Genomic DNA, 21,627 nt, shown 5'->3' with positions numbered 1-21,627 from the left:
TCTACAGATTTATTTTTGTTAGGACCCAGATTTTCTCCATCAGATTATTGGAAGTAGAGACAGAATCAAAATGGAAGTAAAGGGAAGCAAATGTTTGAAAGCTACATTTACTTGAGTGCTACAAAGAAAGGAAAATGTAATGAAGGTCCCATATATGAATTAAACACATGTAAGGGCTCATTTACTAACGCAAATGCAGTTTGCAAAGTACCATTTTGGATGCAACTCATGCTTCTTCTGGGTCAATTAAAAAGATAGGTTTCATTTAGACGAAAAGACAATGGATTTTTGTATTTTATTTTTTAAACACATGAAAGGGGTTAAAACTGGTTGACCACATTGTGTAAATGAGAGAAATAGGTAGAAAAAGCAAGAGTGGCTATAAGAAATTGGTGGAAATATCAAAAAGCAAGGAATACTAGGTTTTAAGACAATTTATTTATTGTACTTTTAAATAACAGAACCGGAACCAATGAGCCAACAAGATTATTTTTGAACAACCATTTCACCATGGATCACATAAAAAGGGAACATCTCATATCATCTAATGTTGTAGGCTAAAGTGGTAAAGAGTAACTTGTAAAACCAGAGGCAATTATGAAAAGGAAGTAAAAATTGCTTAAGCAACTGGTATAATTCATGATTGTTTTTAACATGTTTGTGCTGGAGCAGTAACCCATAGTAACTAATGTGCGTTCACATAAGCAGGAGGCATCCTAAGATTCTCATTAAAACTATTAGTAAATGCTTTTTATGGACTCTGCTTAAAGAGTAAACTCTATGGGCCATATTGTCACAATATGACTGTAGCAGTGTTTTTTTTAACTTTCCCACAGGGGTTTACTAGTGAATGTGACTATTAAACCCAGAAGTAAACTTATAGCATGGATGATGTTAGTTTTAAAGTTAATCAATATTCTAGGAATCCTTTTGACTTATGGATATATCCTGTAATGGCCAACAGTAGTCAGACTCACCTTGCTGCTGGAAGCAACGTTGGCATTGAAAAAACTGCCTTTTCTTAGATTTGTTTAAGAATTGTTCCTTGGGGAAAATCTGTGCAATCTGAAGCCAGTCACCATCCTATAACTAGTAAAATGTGTAGTGCCTATTGCTTGCTGGAGAAGGAGCTAACTTGCACAATTCATCAAATATACCCCAGACCAAAGAAAAAGAAAGAAAATACATTTACTTGAAAGTTAATCAAAACACATTAAATAAAAAAAACATTTTACAATCCTAATACAAATATTAAATCCAAATGGACACATCATGGCACAGTAAAAATCCAGTCCAGTTATTCTTCCACTTAATGTGTTTGGAGCAGGAAAGAGTTGTTGCCTTGGGTGCTGAGTTGGTAGGGCATCAAAGAAGAAAATGGCTGTACGGCTTAGACGTTTCCCAAACCAGGTCCCAAATGGAAACGTCCCAAATTTGACAAAGCTGAAGTGCCCTTTATGGATAGACTTTTCCCAAACTTGGGCCAATCCTGTAAAACAAAAGGAATGTCCAGGCTCAAACAGAACATGAATGAATTAAAACGGTTTAGTGCTTTTAAAGCTATTTGTAAATGTAATTGCTATCTAAAGCAGCATTTGCTAAACTCCTGGTTGTCAATTTTTAAACAATATTGCAAAGGTCAGTCTCCTCCAACAAGTCAGGTCTGTCAGTCTGCTGGCTTGTGTTACACCGTTTCAACAGTCTGAGCCACCAGGGCAGAGGATAGCAAAGTATAGGAAAACACTGCTTTTAATAGCAATTATATATGAAAATAACTCAAACCATTACACATTACAGAATGTAGAGAATGTATATTACAAAATTGCTTCAAATTGCTGTTTCTTAAATTTGGCAAAATATTGTATTTTGGGTTGACTTGTCCTTTAAGAGATATTTAAGAGAGAATTTCCAGGTATTAAACCAGATATTTGGCTCTGCTAGGGCAACACGTGTAATTGCACTCTCTGCACTAGTGATGTACCCCCGGGCCTCCTTCCAATGCAAGAAAAGGTAAATGCAGGAGGATGAGGGGGCAACTGAAAAAAAAATCTGCCTAATAAAAAGAACACATAATTCTAAGCCTCTTTACAATATGAATTTACTAAAAATATTTAGAGATTTAAAAATGATTTTCTACATCTACATTGCTATTGAAAGCGTTATTTGCTTAACTCCTGGTAATGGCTTTTTCAGCAATGTTACAAAAGGTAATTTCCTTCAGCAAGGAAGGTCTGCCAATCTGCTGACTTTGCCCTGGTGACTTTATAGACCATGTAACAGAATAGGAAAGGACAGACGCACACTGCTTTTCATAGCAATTATATATATACAAATAACTTATACATCCATGTATTCATTATAAATTTGCAATTGTTTTAAGTTCCTTAGAATTATGTATTGTTTTAGTAGGTGAAAAATTTTAGGTTGACATGTCCTTTAATGATCAAGCTCCTTCTCTGATAAACTAATCCCCATGTTTTTAATGCTGAAACTCACCTGTAACTTAGCCCTACCACAAACATAAAACCTCTATTAACAATGGCTGAGGTTTCTATACAGAATTTGGCAAAACAAAGGCAAACTTGAGAACATTCTTACTAACCAACCAAGACCATTCATACCTCTACCAAAAGCATTTGCAAAACCACATCTTGACATTTCCCAAACAAAGTCCCAACCTATAAAGATGCCAAGGATTGAAGAATGACACAAACAGAATTTGTCCACCCATACCTACCACAAGAAAAAAAGTTTCAAAATAAACTGCAAAGGCTTAAAATCCATGGTGGCTAGACCTCTCCTGGTCCAGGAAAACCTGTAAAACAAAGACGCACATACTGAAGAGACATTTTTCTTAGCACACCTATTCTTCCACTTACCAGCAGTCCCAGATCACCTGCCATCATCTCCAATCCTTTCTTACACCAAGACCCAACCTTTAAAAACATGGATGCCAGAGCTGAAGATTGAAAATAAAACTACCCAGTAAAAGAAACTGGATACCAGGCACCCCCGCCAAGACAGAAGCACCACAGTGGCTGGATGTCTGTAAAAACAAAATGGATGCCAGGCTAAATAATTCATATTATCCATGCACATTTATTATTCGATTTACCTAGCATATGCTTCTGCAATCCCAAGTTACCTTTCTCTACTCCTAGCCTTTTAAAACACAATGTGCCAACCTGTAAAGAGAAACTCAAGGCTGACAAATTATAATCCATGCACATCAATTCTTCTACTCACCTATTATAAGCTTCTGCAGTCCTAAATTACCTGCCTCTACTGCCAGCCATTTCCACACAATGTCCCAATCTGGAAAACAAAGATGTCTTTGCTGAATAATAATGACAAACTAAATTAGCCCATCCACTCATACCTACCAAAAGAAACAGGATTCCAAATAAGCCCGCCACTGCCATGGCTGTGGTACAACAGTGGCTAGACAATGCCAAAAATAGGAACACCTGTAGAAACAAATAGAGATTTTGTTTTTATTCCATTATCTTAATTCATTTATACTTTTTCCTCTGCTCACCTGTTGACCACAAGCTTCAGCAGTCCAAGGTCATCTGCCTCTGCCTCCTTTCCTATACCAGGAACCAACCTATAAATAAAGATGCCCAGACTAAAGAATGATAATGCCAAAATGTACAGTACCTTCCTGAACTAGGTACTGTTAAAAAAAAAAAATGGTTGCTGAAGAATCATTATAATACATGCACATCTATTTCTTTACCTACCGATCATAAGATGCAATAGTTATAAATTACCTACCTCCACTCCTAGCCTTTTATACACAAGGTTCCAACCTATAAAAACAAACATGGCCAGGCTGAAAAAAAGAATACAAAAACTGAATTTGCCTATTATCCACTCATATACTTACTAAAAGAAAAAAAAATCCCCCCAAAAATTCCAAGGCCGATGCACCACAGTGGCTAGGTGTCTCCTGTAAAAACAAATCAATGCCTAGTTAAAAGAATCACTCCGTTTTTCATTCACTCTTTTTCCTACTCATCTGTTTGCATGGTTCAGAAGCCCAATGTTATCCGTCTTGAAGTCATGGAATAGATGCAGAGTTCAAATCTGTAAAACAAAGATGTCCATGCTGAAAAATACAAAAACAAACTGAATTTGTCCATCCATACCTACCAACAAGAAATAAGACTCCAAATGAACTCCAACAGCTGAAAAACCAAGGTGGTTAGACATCACCCAATCCAGGAAAACCTGTAACACAAAGATGCACATGCTGAATAAAATGTTTCTTAGCACACCTATTTTTCCACTTACCTATTAAATAACAAGCTCCATCCGTCCAAAGTAATCTGCCGTCAGCCCTAAATCTTTTGTAGCTTCTGATGAAGTGGCGAGAAGCCATGAAACACGTAAAGCTGTGGGTGCCTAACTCCATGATGGTTTTAATCGTTTGAATAAAAGTGATATTTTATGGAAGGATGTTCCTGTGCTCCGTCCACAATTTATCTACACTTACATACCAAACAAAAGAAACAGGATATTATGTAACCCTGCCAAGACTGAAGCAATACAGTGGTTGGATGTCGGTTAAAAAAATAAAAGACAATGGTTACCCAGACTAAAGAATTAGTATTCTCATTGTAGCATATTTATACTACTACTTACCTATCATAAGCTTTAGCAGTCCCAAGTTACCCTTCTCTGCTTTTAGCCTTTTCCACACAATGTCCCCAATCTAGACCAGAGTTGTCCTTGCTGAAAAATAATAATAATGTCAAACTCAGTTAGCCAATCCACTCACTCATACACCTACCAAAACAAAAAGCCATTACAGTGGCAGGGGTTACTTGGGATCCTGAGGTACCACAGCGGCTGGACAATGCCAAAACCAAGAACACCTATATAAACCTGGGAAAAAGAATCACTATTATACATTTTCCTCTGCTTACCAGTTGTCCACAAGCTTCAGCAGTCACCTGCCTCTGCCTCCTTTCCTACACCAGGACCCAACCTATAAAAAGAAAGATGCCAAGGCTAAAGAATGATAGGCACAAATGCCATTTTGGCATTTGTGCCTTCGCTTATATACTTACCAAAACAAAGGATTCCAAGTAACCCCTGTCAAAACTGAAGTACCATCAGTCCTAAGTTACCTACTAAAAGAAATAGGATTCTAAGCTATCCAGCCATGGCTGAAGTGTGACAGTGGATAGAAGCCCAAATAGAAAAACCTGTAAAAGTAAATGCACTGATTATTCTATCACATGCTTAAGCTGTATAAAATTACCTGCCACCATGCCTTGCATTTTCCACATAAAGGAAAAGGGTTCCAATCTGTAAAACAAAGATTCCCAGGTTGAATTTTTTTTTCATAATGAATATCTATTTTTCTACTCACCAGTCCCAAACTTTAAAAGTTGGAAAGTAACCTGCCTCTGCCTTCTTTCCTACATCAGGACCCAACCTGTAAAACAAAAATGTACATGCTGAAGAACAGTAGTGCCAAACTGAATTAGGCCATCCTCATACTTACCAAAAGAAACAGGATTCCAAGTTACCCAGCTGAAGTACCACAGTGACTAGATCCTTCCCAAATTAGGTACACCTGTAAAAACAAATGGTAGCACAGGCTAAACAATCACTATTTGATATACACATCAATTTCTTTACTTACCTAGTATAAGCTCTAGTAGTCCTACATTACCTCTCTCCACTCCTAGCCTTTTAAACCCTAGGTCCTAACCTGCAAAACAAAACATGTCCAGGCTGAAGAATCACTATTATCTAAGTGACTTATTCTTCTACTCACCTATTAAATCTCAGGTTCCAGCAGTCTCAGGTCACCTGCCTCTAGTGCCTTTTCTTTCACACATTTGGACCCAACCAGTAAAAACAAAGATGCCCAGGCTGAAAAAATGGAAATATTGTTTTTGCCAATCATCCACTCATAACTTACCAAAAGAGATAGGATTTCAAGTTACCCAGCCAAAGCTCAAGTATTACAGTGTCTAGCGGTATGCCAAATAGAAAAACTGTAAAAACAAATAGATGCCCACACAGCCCACACAGAATCCTTTACTCACCTTCACAAGCTTCAGTAGTAAAGTTACCTGCCACCACTCCTAACCACACTAGCCACTCTTAGCCTTTTCCACATAATGTGCCAATCTGTAAAACAAAAGATGCAGATAAAAAAAAAAAAAAAAACTACATTTCCCCATCAACTCATATACCTACTAAAAGAAACAGGATTCCAAGTGACCCTGTCATGACTGAAGTGTCACCGTGGATAGAAGTCCTGTAAAATTAAATGTACACTGTTCTAAATGTACCCATTGTTCTATCATAAGCTTCAGCAGTACAAAGTTATCTGCTGCCATGCCTTGCTTGTTCCATTTAAGGAAAATGGTCCCAACCTATAAAACAAAGATGTCCATGATGAAGAATGATAATGCCAAACTGAGTTAGCCCAACCACTCATACCTACCAAGTAAACCGGCCTCTGCCAGGGCTGGGGTACCGCAGTGGCTAGATAATGCCAAAACCAAGGACAGCTGTAAAACAAACTAGGAAAAACAATCACTATCATTGTTCAAGCATACCTTCTCCTCTGCTCACTTGTTAACCGCAAGCTTCAGCAATCCCAGGTCACCTGCCTTTGGGTACTGGTGTAGGACAGGAGGCAACCTGTAAAACAAAAAAAAGTCCATGTGAGGAATAATCGTGCCAAACTGAATTAGTCTATCCACTCATACCTACCAAAGGAAATTCCAAGTTACCCAGCCATGGCTGAAGTTCCACAGTGTCTAGATGTTTCCCAAACAGGAAAGCCTGTAAAAACAAATGGTTGCCCACGTTAAAAATTCACTATTACCTATGCACATTGATTCTTCTACTTGCCTACCACAAGCTTCAGAAGTATAAAGTTAACTGCCACCACAACTAGCTTTTTCCACGCAAGGAAAATTCTCCCAACTGCAACCTGTAAAACAAAGATGCCCAGGCTGAAGAAACATTATCAGTGCACATCAGTTCATCTACTCACCTATTAAATGACAGGTTCCAGCATTTGTAAAAACAAATAGAAAACTTGAATAATGAAGTAATTATTTTGCATTGTACACTTTCTTCTACTCACAGGATTCATCGGTGCCAGGTCATCTATTTCTGCCTCCTTTCCTACATCAGGACCCAAACTATAAAACAAATATGCCCAGGCTAAAGAATGATAGTGCCAAATGGCATTTGTGCATCCACTCATAGTTACTAAAATAAAAAAATAAAAGATGAAGCACCATAGCGGCTAGATCCTTCCCAAACCAGGTAAACCAGTAAAAACAAATAGGTGAGTAATAGTGATTCTTTAGCCGGGGCAACTATCAAAAACTTCAGCAGTCCTAAGTTACCTGCCTCCACTCCTAGCCTTTTATATACGAGGTCTCCACCTGTAAAGGAGAAAATTCATACTTACCGAGATTTTCTTTTCCTGGCCATCCTCCCTGGCAACATAACATTTGGGTTTATCCTCTACCAAATAGCATCTTCCCCAAATGTTATGCTGCCAGGGGATGGCCAGGAAAGGAGAAAATCAATTCATACTTACCGAGATTTTCTTTTCCTGGCCATCCTCCCTGGCAGCATAACATTTGGGGAAGATGCTATTTGGTAGAGGATAAACCCAAATGTTATGCTGCCAGGGAGGATGGCCAGGAAAACAAAAATATCTGGTTCCAGCAGTTCCAGGCTGCCTGCCTTTGGCTTCTGTCCTTATGCACATCAGAATCCAACCTGTAAAACAAGTGCCAAGGATGAAAAAATGAAAACAAACTGAATTCTCAGATAATCCACTCATACATACCAAGAGACATAGGATTCCAAGTTAGCCAGCCATAGGTGAAGTACCACAGTGTCTATAGGTCTCCCAAACTGGAAAACCTACAAAAAACAAAGATGCTCAGGACAAGGAATCACTCTTCTCTGTGCACAAAGAATTGTAAGCTTGCCTATCACAAACATCAGCAGTAATCACTATTATCTATGCATGCCTATTCATGTATTAACATATTACAAGCTTTAGTAGTGCAAGTCAATCTGACTCCACTGCTAGCCTTTCTTACATCAGGGCCTAACCTGTAAAACAGAATGGTTTCAGTGTCTGTTACTACTTCACTAAAGGCATCTATCCATTCACCCCACCCACCAACAACTCCCCCTCTTCTCCCCATTACATGACTTTGATTTAGATATGTGTGTCCAACTGGTATAACAAAGATGCCCAGGCAGAAGAACACTCACAAACATTCACACAAATCCTTACATCACACCATTAGTGCCAACATCCCTACTAACCTGCCTGGCTAAAGCACCTGTATGGTTGAATTTTTTTTTTAATAGTTTGGACAATGGATTGACTAAAGAAATTAAGCACATTAATGCACACATTTGAAACATTACAAATCTTGTCCTGTATGCCTAACAGCCTACCTAAACCCAGAATCTCCACTCACCTGCCAAAGGTATATATAGTCTCCTTTTGAGAAAAACTCCAATGATAGGGTCCTACCCAAATAATACCCTGAAGGAAAAAGTCACATCAGTTAGTGCAGTAAAAGTCAGACTATTACATGTCTATATATTAAAGGTTCCTGCTGTATATTTCACTTACTTTTAAATTCACTGGCTGCAGTTCCATCCATCAAGATGCAAAGGCTCAACAAGGACACTGGAGCTTTGCTCCACTTCTCAAGTGATCTGAAAGAGTGCAAAGAAAAAAAATGTCTAGTCATGGGCAGACTATGAAAATAGTTATGCATCTGTATGTTTCTATATAAAAGCATGAGTGACTTCCAGTATGCTTCTGGGGTGACTGGAACTTATTACTACATGTACTGTTGGGACAGCGGGAATGTACAAACAATTATACTTTTGGAAGACATTAATTATTGGTGGATCACTGTGCAGTGAGTGGGGCATATTACAACTTTTAACTTGCACAAACATAATGTTATAAGCCTGGTAGTTAATGCATATGTTTTTATAGCATTTCCTGCTGCACATATTATAACACTACCCTATGTACTATAGTACCTTCCCATATATCCCATTAATTACAGTACCAAAGCAGCAGAGTCACAGTGTATAGTACAATCCACTTATATTATAGTGCAAACAATTATGGTACATCATCACTCTGTATATTAAAGTGTTGGATTTCAAACACAAGCACATATAATACAGGACAGCCATACACTATACCTACATGTAGATGCTCCCAAATGAGAAACCCACAGGTGTGATACACCTGTGCACAGGTCCACTCACTGCCATGGTCAAAATTACAAAATCAAACATTCCTTTCCCTTATAAACCCAAAATGGAGGGAAAACCCACATTGATGACATGCCTTTGTCCCACACTGATGACATCATATCCTTCTAATTTACATGACCACCCATCCTTTGAATGTAAATAAACTGAGTAAAAGACTGCATAGGCACATTAAAATAAATCAAATGAAAAAAGGTAAAAGAAAATAGAACTTACTGAACAGAATTCAGGTTAGATTGCAGCCCTGCAAACACTGTAACCCCTGTGTGATTGTAAAAAGTGATGAGTAAATCTGTCCCATTTTGCTTCACAGAAAATTTAGTAAAAAGGGGAAAATTTGCAAAATGCAGCCTCTGCACAACCTTTTTAACGCGACCACAACTTATTTAATATGACACTACATTTTTTATAAAACCATGACCTTTTTTCACGGCAATTTTTTGAGGCAGTTTAGCAAAAAAATCACCAATGGCGGAATGCAGAATTTCCCTATGAATCCATAACTAGTGAAAAATTTAGCTCATCACTAGCTCATCACAAATGTCCAGCAAGATTGATTTGGACATGGGGTACATACGTTCACTATTTGAAAGAGTATATATGGATGGTGTTGTTGAACTACACCTCCCCACTGCCAGATGTAAAATAGTGATAAATGAGAAAAGAAGGATGCCACAAGCTTTTTGCAAAAAACTGTTTAATTTGTCCAAGAAAAATGATTCACAGGGGTATGTTCTCACGGTGCAGATGTAGAGCAATACATTTGCAGTTTCAAATGGTAGAGCAAAGGCAGAGCACTGATGCACCACGATGGAGAGTAGCATGGGCAGTAATAGAATGGCCTTAGAGTTTCCTCTTCAAGTGACCCAGATCCCAAACAGCAGACCTGGATAATGGAGAATAAAATCTAAGCCTGATACCTTTGTCTCTCCTGTGGTCTCTTCACTAAGGCAGCAGAGGCTTTTAGGAAAATACTCCCTGCTATCTTTTCTGGTTGGAGAACAAAAGAACTACTCTTGCTAGTTATTACTAATCTGACTCACGTTCCTAGAACATGCTATTACAAGAACTGACCTGCTTTAAATACTTCATGGGGGTCCCTGCTTCTCAACTTCACTGAAGATGGTGACTTTCTCTAGGGCCGGACACTTCTGGGCTGTGTGGATCGCAGGCTTCCTGAGGAACACAGAAGGGGGCTGTGGGAGCACACCAAGGCTAAATAGAGCATACAAATCAAATGGAAGTGCGACTGATCTGGCCAAATTAACTACAAGCATGCAAAAAAGGGAGGGGGACTGATCAATGCTAGTGAATGTATTTACAAAAAACAGGGGTTTTTAGTTACAAAATGATGATCATAAGATTGGTAAGACACCATATCACATCAAGGTAAACCCCGCATGGTGGTCCTATCTATTTACCTCCCGTGCACTGTTGCCATTCTTGACCTGGGGGATGGACTCAAACCAGCATGCATTAGCATAGATAATTTACTTATGAAACAGGGGACCAGGGAATGTGCATTGATCAATCCCCCTCTCTTTTTTTGTATGCTTCCTGAGGAACATCCACTCAGATCAGTTGCAGAAGGCCACAAAGGAAGATCCACCCCTTGCAAAACCCAGTATACAGTATATTACAGGAGATGGTCATAATTCTAAGGGCCAACAATATACAAATATTTAAATATAGAAATGGCAATATAGGTGTTGGCCTGGTAACAGTAGAACTAGGAAGTGTAGTGATTAAAGCCATAGGGGCTGTTAACCCTATATGACCCTACACACTATTAATTACAAATGAATGCAAATAAATGTCATCATGGAAAAAAAAAACAAATAAATAGAAACAGATAGTGGTGTAGCTACAATACAGCTGACCCAGTAATGGCTGTCACCTTCAGCAAAAGAGTGAGTTAAAACTTCAGTGTATGGGGAAGGACTGTGCGTGTCAGGCGCTAAATACAGATTTATTTTTGTTAGGACCCAGATGTTCTCCATCAGATTATTGGAAGTAGAGAAAGAATCAAAATGGAAGTAAATGGAAGCAAATGTTTGAAAGCTACATTTACTTGAGTGCTACAAAGAAAGGAAAATGTCATGAAGGTCCCATATATGAATTAAACACATGTAAGGGGTCATTTACTAAAGCAAGTGCAGTGTGCCATGTACCATTTTGTATGCAATTCATGTTTCTTCTGGGTCAATTAAAAAGATAGGTTTCATTTAGACGAAAAGACAATGGATTTTTGTATTTTATTTGTTAAACACATGAAAGGGGTTAAAACTGGTTGAGCACATAGTGTAAATGAGAGAAATAGGTAGAAAAAGCAAGAATGTGTAACCCTATCCTCACCGTTTCGGGCACTTTTGACAGTGTTACACTCCACGTGTGGCGCTTACCTGATGGCACGGGACAAACCTGAATCACTCCGCAGTGGTATGGGGAGAGACTGGGTACCTGGTACTTATTAGCGCAGTGCCTCCACCTAGTGGGATCCGGGAGTGCACCTACGGGTGGCCCCACTAGGAACAATAATAATGCACACACAGTACTTGATAAACGAAATAACTTTTATCTGAAATAAAGGGGAAACTAATACACATAACACTCCTATCAAAGTGGCAATAAGGGCCTTACTAACTAGCTTTGCCAGCGCAAGCTATCTCACTAACTATGTACAGTCCTTTAGCTCAGTCCAAAGGAAAGTTTATATACTTTAAATCTTCAAGTGCTCCTTTATTAGTTTCACTTTAATGATACTCACTCCAGGGATCTCTTTGGGCGATTCACACAGAATCTTCAGGCGAGTCCAGCACTCACAGCCATGCAGTGCGACTACTAGCCCCTTTAGCTACTCAGATGGGATTCCCCTGCAGGTGTTTGTTCCTCCAGTCAGGACTCCTCACAGGATCTCTGTCTCTCCAGGTACAGGGTCTGCCTTCCCTGTACCAGCCTGTTCCAAAGGCCAGCTCCTTCTTGTGCAGCTCCTCTCTCTGAGCCCACATGCAGCTTCTGGAGCTCTGGGACTTTCTCTCTCCTCCCACTGACTTCCTCTCCCAGGCTGCTTTGCAACTTCCGGCAGCCCTGAGCTTGCTGTTCACCTTGTTGCTAGGCAGCAGCTCACAGCACAAAGTCTCAGTGCCAGCTCCCCTACAGGGAACAGAAGCAGGAGGGGGGTAAGTGCAGGGACCCAGCACTACCTCCCTACAAATGGTTCTAAGAAATTGGTGTAAATATCAAAAAGCAATGAGTACTAGGTTTTAAGACCCTTTATTTATTTATTGCACTTTCAAATAACAGAACCAGTACAGATGAACAAACAAGATTATTCTTGAACAGCCATTTCACCATGGATCAGATAAAAAGGGAACATCTCATATTGACAAGTTTAATGTTGTAGGCTAAAGTGGTAAAGATTAACTTGTAAAACCATTTTTTCATAGAGGCAATTATGAAAAGGAAGTAAAAATTTCTTAAGCCACTGGTATAATTCATGATTTTGTTTTTAACATAAGTTTGTGCTGGAGCAGTAACCCATAGCAACTATAGTGTGTTCACATAAGCAGGAGGCATCCTAAGATTCTCATTAAAACTATTAGTGAATGCTTTTTATGGACTCTGCTTAAAGAGTAAACTCTATGGGCCATATTGTCACAACATGACTGTAGCAGTGTTTTTTAACTTTCCCACAGGGGTTTACTAGTGAATGTGACTATTAAACCCAGAAGTAAACTTATAGCATGGATGATGTTGGTTTTAAAGTTAATCAATATTCTAGGAATCCTTTTGGACTCACTTTGCTGCTGGAAGCAATGTTGGCATTGAAACCCAGTGAGTCAGAAAACTGCCTTTTCTTAGATTTGTGTAAGAAATTTTCCTTGGGGAAATCAGTTATACATTTAGAAACCATTTGCCATTGCCCAAAATATTATATAGTGGTTTCAAATATTTTTATGACTAGTAAAATGTGTAGTGCCTATTGCTTGCTGGAGAAGGACCTAACTTGCAAAATTCATCATATATACCCCAGACCAAAGAAAAAGAAAAAAATACATTTACTTGAAAGTTAATCAAAACACATTAAATAAAAAACATTTTACAATCCTAATACAAATATTAAATCCAAATGGACACATCATGGCACAGTAAAAATCCAGACCAGTTTTTCTTCCACTTAATGTGTTTGGAGCAGGAAAGTTGTCGCCTTGGGTGCTGAGTTGGTAGGGCATCAAAGAAGAAAATGGCTGTACGGCTTAGATGTTTCCCAAACCAGGTCCCAAATGGAAAAAAAGACAGGCCAAATTTGACAAAGCTGAAGTGCCCCTTATGGATAGACTTTTCCCAAACTTGGGCCAATCCTGTAAAACAAAAGGAATGTCCAGGCTGAAGCAGCACATCTGCATTCAAAAATTATTTAAAAAAAACCCAATGTTGGTAGATTTTTGTGGTACAGGCACAGGTTGCATCAGGGGTGCTGCTGCAAGGAGGTAATTTGAGAAAGAGCCTCAAAGTTACCAGGGACATCAAAGACACTACTGGTAATTTTAAAGGACATGTCAACCCCCAAAATAACTTTTTGCCCAATAAAAGAAAGCATAAGCAACATTTTGATATGAATTAAAACAGTTTAGTGCTTTTAAAGCTATTTGTAAATGTAATTGCTATCTAAAGCAGCATTTGCTGAACTCCTGGTTGTCAATTTTTAAACAATATTGCAAAGGTCAGTCTCCTCCAACAAGTCAGGTCTGTCAGTCTGCTGGCTGGTGTTATACTGTTTCAACAGTCTGAGCAACCAGGGCAGAGGATAGAAAAGGACAGGAAAACACTGCTTTTAATAGCAATTATATATGCAAATAACTCAAACCATTACACATTTGAGAATGCAGAGAATGTATATTACAAATTTGCTTCAAATTGTTGTTTCTTTTATTTGGTAATATATTGTATTTGGGTTGTCCTTTAAAAGATATTTAAGAGAGAATTTCCAGGTATTAAACCAGATATTTGGCTCTGCTAGGACAACGAGTGTAATTGCACTCTCTGCACTAATGATGTACCCCCGGGCCTCCTTCCAATGCAAGAAAAGGTAAATGCAGGAGGATGAGGGGGCAACTGAAAAAATAGTTTGCCTAATAAAAGAACACATAATTCTAAGCCTCTTTACAATATGAATTTACTAAAAATATTTAGAGATTTAAAAATTATTTTCTACATCTACATTGCTATTGAAAGCGTTATTTGCTTAACTCCTGGTAATGGCTTTTTCAGCAATGTTACAAAAGGTAATTTCCTTCAGCAAGGAAGGTCTGCCAATCTGCTGACTTTGCCCTGGTGACTTTATAGACCATGTAACAGAATAGGAAAGGACAGACGCACACTGCTTTTCATAGCAATTATATATATACAAATAACTTATACATCCATGTATTCATTATAAATTTGCAATTGTTTTAAGTTCCTTAGAATTATGTATTGTTTTAGTAGGTGAAAAATTTTAGGTTGACATGTCCTTTAATAATAAAGCTCCTCCTCTGATAAACTAATCCACATGCTTTTAATGCTGAAACTCCCCTGTAACTTAGCCCTACCACAAACATAAAACCGATATTAACTAACAATGGCTGAGGTTTCTATACAGCATTTGGCAAAACAAAGGCAAACTTGAGCACATTCTTACTAACAAACCAACACCATTCATACCTCTACCAAAAGCATTTGCAACCACACTCACCTGCCAAGGTTGAAGCAAAACCACTTCTTGACATTTCCCAAACAAAGTCCCAACCTATAGAATAAAGATGCTCAGGATTGAAGAATGACACAAACAAATAGCATTTGTCTATCCATACCTACCACAAGAAAAAGTTTCAGAATAAACTGCAAAGGCTTAAAATCCATGGGGGCTAGACCTTTCCTTGTCCAGGAAAACCTGTAAAACAGACGCACATACTGAAGAGACATTTTTCTTAGCACACCTATTCTTCCACTTACCTATTAAATAACAGGTTTCATCAGTCCCAGATCTGCCATCATCTTCAATCCTTTCTTACACCAAGACCCAACCTATAAAAACAGATGCCAGAGCTGAAGATTGAAAACAAAACTACCCAGTAAAAGAAACTGGATACCAGGTAACCTTGCCAAGACAGAAGCACCACGGTGGCTGGATGTCTGTAAAAACAAAATGGACGCCAGGCTAAATAATTCATATTATTCATTCATATTAATTATTCTATTTACCTAGCATATGCTTCTGCAATCCCAAGTTACCTTTCTCTACTCTTAGCCTTTTAAACACAATGTGCCAACCTGTAAAAAATCTCAAGGCTGACAAATCATAATTCATGCACATCAATTCTTCTACTCACCTATTATAAGCTTCTGCATTCCTAAATTACCTGCTTCTACTGCTAGCCATTTCCACACAATGTCCCAATCTTGGAAACAAAAATGTCTTTGCTGAATAATAATGACAAACTAAATTAGCCCATCCACTCATATGCCTACCAAAAGAAACCGGATTCCAAATAAGCCTACCACTGCCATGGCTGAGGTACCACAGTGGCAAGACAATGCCAAAAATAGGAACACCTGTAGAAACAAATAGAGATTGTTTGTTTTTATTCCATTATCTTTATTCATTTATACCTTTTCCTCTGCTCACCTGTTGACCACAAGCTTCAACAGTCCCAAGTCATCTGCCTCTGCCTCCTTTCCTATAGCAGGACCCAATCCTATAAAAGAAAGATGCCCAGACTAAAGAATGATAATTGCATTTTCTTTGCATCGGCTCATATACTTACTAAAACAAAAGGATTCCAAGTAGTAACACCTGTCAAAACTAAAGTACTATAGAGGAAAGATACTTCCCGAACTGGGTTCCTGAAGAATCACTATAATCCATGCACATCTATTTCTTTACCTACCGATGACAAGATGCAATAGTTCTAAATTACCTACCTCCACTCCTAGCCTTTTATACACAAGGTTCCAACCTATAAAAACAAACATCTCAAATTAAATTCCAAGGCCAACGTATCACAGTGGCTAGGTGTCTCCTGTAAAAACAAATCAATGCCTAGTTAAAAGAATCAATGCATTTTTCATTCACTCTTTTTCCTACTCATCTGTTTGCATGGTTCAGAAGCCCAATGTTTTCTGTCTTGAAAAGTCATGGAATAGATGCAGGGTTCAAATCTGTAAAACAAAGATGTCCATGCTGAAAAATTACAACCAACTGAATTTGTCCATTCATACCTACCAACAGGAAATAAGATTCCAAATAAACTGCAACGGCTGAAAAACCATGGTGGTTAGACATCACCCAATCCAGGAAAACCTGTAAAACAAAGATACACATGCTCAAGAAAATGTTTCTTAGCACACCTATTTTTCGACTTGCCTATTAAATAACACATTCCAGCCGTCCAAGATAATCTGCCGTCAGCCCTAAATCTTTTTTACACCAGGACCCAACCTATAAAAACAAAGATGCCAAAGCTGAAGATTGTATACAAAATTGAATTTGCCCACAATTCACTTACATATCAAGTAAAAGAAACAGGATATTATATAAACCTGCCAAGACTAAAGCAATACAGTGGCTGGATGTCTGTTAAAATAAAAGACAATGGTTATCCAGACTAAAGAATTAGTATTATCACATTGTAGCATATTTATACTACTACTTACCTATCATAAGCTTTAGCAGTCCCAAGTTACCCTTCTCTGCTTTTAGCCTTTTCCACACAATGTCCCCAATCTAGACTAGAGTTGTCCTTGCTGAAAAAATAATAATGTCAAACTCATACACCTACCAAAAGAAAAAGCCATTACAGTGGCAGGGGTTACTTGGGATCCTGAGGTATCACAGTGGCTGGACAATGCCAAAACCAAGAACACATAAAAACCTGGAAAAAAGAATCACTATTATACATTTTCCTCTGCTTACCAGTTGTCCACAAGCTTCAGCAGTCACCTGCCTCTGCCTCCATTCCTACACCAGGACCCAACCTATAAAAAGAAAGATGCCAAGGCTAAAGAATGATAATGCCAAAATTGCATTTGTGCATTTACTCATACTTACCAAAACAAAGGATTCCAAGTAACCCCTGTCAACATTTTTCTACTCACCAGTCGTAAACTTTAGCAATGGTAAGTAACCTGCCTCTGCCTTCTTCAGCATGGACATTTTTTGTTTAACAGGTTGGGTCCAGATGTAGGAAAGAACAGTAGTGCCAAACTGAATTAGGCCATCCTCATACCTACCAAAAGAAACAGGATTCCAAGTTACTCGGCTGAAGTACCACAGTGACTAGATCCTTCCCAAATTAGGTACACCTGTAAAAACAAATGGTAGCCCAGGCTAAAGAATCACTATTTGATATACACATCTATTTCTTTACTTACCTAGTATAAGCTCTAGTAGTCCTACATTACCTCTCTCCACTCCTATCCTTTTAAAACACAAGGTCCTAACCTGCAAAACAAAGATGTCCGGGCTGAAGAATCACTATTATCTAAGTGACTTATTCTTCTACTCACCTATTAAATCTCAGGTTCCAGCAGTCTCAGGTCACCTGCCTCTAGTGCCTATTCTTTCACACATTTGGATCCAAGCAGTAAAAACAAAGATGCCCAGGCTGAGAAAATGGAAATATTGTTTTTGCCAATCATCCACTCATAACTTACCAAAAGAGATAGGATTTCAATTACCCAGCCATAGCTTAAGTATTACAGTGTCTAGTGGTATGCCAAATAGGAAAAACTGGAAAAACAAATATATGCTCACACAGCCCACACAGAATCCTTTACTCACCTTCACAAGCTTCAGTAGTAAAAAGTTACCTGCCACCACTCCTAACCACACTAGCCAATCTCCGCCTTTTCCACATAATGTGCCAGTCTGTAAAACAAAAGATGCCCAGATAAAAGAAAAAAAAAAAAAAACTACATTTCCCCATCAACTCATATACCTACTAAAAGAAACAGGATTCCAAGTGACCCTGTCATGACTGAAGTGTCACCGTGGATAGAAGTCCTGTAAAATTAAATGTACACTGTTCTAAATGTACCCATTGTTCTATCATAAGCTTCAGCAGTACCGTTATCTGCTGCCATGCCTTGCTTGTTCCATTTAAGGAAAATGGTCCCAACCTATAAAACAAAGATGTCCATGATGAAGAATGATAATGCCAAACTGAGTTAGCCCAACCACTCATACCTACCAAGTAAACCGGCCTCTGCCAAGGCTGGGGTAGCACAGCAGCTAGACAATGCAAAAACCAAGGACAGCTGTAAAACAAACTAGGAAAAACAATCACTATCATTGTTCAAGCATACCTTCTCCTCTGCTCACTTGTTAACCGCAAGCTTCAGCAATCCCAGGTCACCTGCCTTTGGGTACTGGTGTAGGACAGGAGGCAACCTGTAAAACAAAAAGTCCATGTGAGGAATAATAGACTAATTCAGTTTTGCACTATTTACTCATACCTACCAAAGGAAATTCCAATTTACCCAGCCATGGCTGAAGTTCCTAAGTGTCTAGATGTTTCCCAAACAGAAATCCTGTAAAAACAAATGGTTGCCAAGGCTAAAAATTTACAGGTTCCAGCATTTGAATAAACAAATAGAAAACTTGGCAAAATAATTACTTCATTATTCATGTACATTTTCTTCTGCTCACAAGATTCATCAGTGCCAGGTCATCTGTTTCTGCCTCCTTTCCTACAGCAGGATTAAACTATAAAACAAATATGCCCAGGCTAAAGAATGATAGTGCCAAATGGCATTTGTGCATCCACTCATAGTTACTAAAATAAAAAAAATAAAAGATGAAGCACCATAGCGGCTAGATCCTTCCCAAACCAGGTAAACCAGTAAAAACAAATAGGTGAGTAATAGTGATTCTTTAGCCGGGGCAACTATCAAAAACTTCAGCAGTCCTAAGTTACCTGCCTCCACTCCTAGCCTTTTAAATACGAGGTCTCCACCTGTAAAACAAAAATATCTGGTTCCAGCAATTCCAGGCTGCCTACCTTTTGCTTCTGTCCTTATGCACATCAGAATCCAACCTGTAAAACAAGTGCCAAGGATGAAAAAATGAAAACAAACTGAATTCTCAGATAATCCACTCATACACACATCACAAGCATCAGCAGTAATCACTACTATCTATGCATGCCTATTCATGTATTAACATATTACAAGCTTTAGTAGTCCAAGTTTATCTCACTCCACTGCTAGCCTTGCTTACATCAGGGCCTAACCTGTAAAACAAAGGAGCCCAGACTAAAGCATACTTTAAAACAGATTAGGATGGTGGGGTAGGTAAATCAGGCTATCAAATGTATTAGGAAAGCCACTTACCTGCAAAAGTAGGTCAATAAATATAGAACAGTTTAATTTAATTTACCTGCTAATCCAGAGTCCAACCTGTAAAACAAAAAAAATTACCTAACCAGAAGTGGACAAGCTGAGGAAGTAATTTGTTTATTGCCTAATAACTCCAGGATCCACACATTTAGTCATGCATTTATCATCAAAAGGTTTAACTGCCTCTGAAAAAGCATTTTGGCCTTACAAGGATCCAGCCTGCAAAAGAAAGACAGCCAACATATAACCTATTAATTAGGCTGCACCCTAACTCAAGCACCTGCATACCTACTCACCTAAGAAGAAAGAGGAGCCACTAGGACTGAGTATTTTTAAAAGCAAAGCTCATGCTACAAAACAAAGATGACCAGCATTCCATACTCACCAGGAATGGCTAAAACAGGAGGAACGCAGGTGGTTTTCAAAACCAGGACCCAACCTGTAAAACAGATGCCTTTAGTGAAGTAGCAGCACACACTGAAACCATTCTATCCATTCACCCCACCAACAACTCCCCCCTTCTCCCCATTACATGACTTTGATTTAGATATGTGTTTCCAACTGGTATAACAAAGATGCCCAGGCAGAAGAACACTCACAAACGTTCACACAAATGCTTACGTCACACCATTAGCGCCAACATGCCTACTAACCTGCCTGGCTAAAGCACCTGTATGGTTGAATCTCTTTAGTCAAACCCGATGTCCAAACTATCAAAAAAAAAAAATTCAACATATTAATGCACACATTTGAAACATTGCATATCATGTCCTGTATGCCTAACAGCCTACCAAAACCCAGAATCTCCACTCACCTGCCAAGAGTATATATAGTCTCCTTTTGAGAAAAATTCCAATTATAGGGCCCTACCCAAATAATACCCTGAAGGAAAAGTCACATCAGTTAGTGCAGTAAAAGTCAGACTATTACATGTATATACTGTAAAACCAAGTGAAATATACAGCAGGAACCTTTAATATATAAATTCACTGGCTGCAGTTCCATTTCTATACATCAAGATGCAAAGGCTCAACAAGGACACTGGAGCTTTGCTCCACTTCTCAAGTGATCTGAAAGAGTGCAAAGAAAAAAATGTCTAGTCGTGGGCAGACTATGAAAATAGTTATGCATCTGTATGTTTCTATATAAAAGCATGATTGACTTTCTGTATGCTTCTGGGGTGACTGGAACTTATTACTACATGTACTTTTGGGACAGCGGGAATGTACAAACAATTATACTTTTGGAAGACATTAATTATTGGTGGATCACTGTGCAGTGAGCGGGGCATATTACAACTTTTAACTTACAGAAACATTGTCATAAGGCTGGTTGTTACAGCATATGTTTTTATTGTATCTCCTGCTGCACATATTATAACACTACCCTATGTACTATAGTACCTTCCGATATATCCCATTAATTACAGTACCAAAGCAGCAGAGCCACAGTGTATAGTACAATCCTAACACTTATATTATAGTATCAGATTGCAAAGACAAGCACATATAATACAGGACAGACATACACTATACCTACATGTAGATACTTCCTAAATGAGAACCCACAGTGTGATAACAGTGCACAGGTCCATTCACTGCCATGGTCAAAATTACAAAATCAAACATTCCTTACCCTTTTAAACCCAAAATGGAGGGAAAACCCACATTGATGACATGCCTTTGTCCCACACTGATGACATCATATCCTTCTAATTTACATGACCACCCCTCCTATGAATGTAAATAAACACAAACTGAGTGAAAGACTGCATAGGCACATAAAAAACAAATGAAAAAATGTAAAAGAAAATAGAACATACTGAACAGAATTCAGGTTAGAATGCAGCCCTGCAAACACTTGTAGCCCCTGTTTAACTGTAAATAGTGATGAGCAAATCTGTCCCCGTTTGCTTCACAGAAAATTTAGTAAAACGGAGAA

At 38.5% G+C, this 21,627-nt stretch overlaps 1 long non-coding RNA gene across 2 annotated transcripts; it reads right to left on the bottom strand.

The window, feature by feature from the left end:
* Positions 1–423: 423 nt before the first annotated feature.
* Positions 424–19,772, bottom strand: LOC108645765. Of its 2 annotated transcripts, XR_001924021.2 has the most exons (7): positions 18,966–19,772; positions 18,829–18,879; positions 17,264–18,739; positions 17,005–17,094; positions 4,932–4,993; positions 2,738–4,737; positions 424–1,489 (listed from the first exon to the last, which is right to left on the bottom strand). It is a non-coding gene; the product is annotated as an uncharacterized LOC108645765 (long non-coding RNA). The 2 variants fall into 2 exon arrangements; XR_001171903.3 differs by lacking the exons at positions 424–1,489; positions 2,738–4,737; positions 4,932–4,993 and adding an exon at positions 14,205–16,789.
* Positions 19,773–21,627: the final 1,855 nt, after the last annotated feature.

The sequence above is a fragment of the Xenopus tropicalis genome, chromosome 2 (assembly GCF_000004195.4).
Source record: "Xenopus tropicalis strain Nigerian chromosome 2, UCB_Xtro_10.0, whole genome shotgun sequence".
NCBI lineage: Eukaryota > Metazoa > Chordata > Amphibia > Anura > Pipidae > Xenopus > Xenopus tropicalis.
Note: the sequence above shows the minus strand (reverse complement) of the source record. Positions and strands in the feature narration are given on the sequence as shown.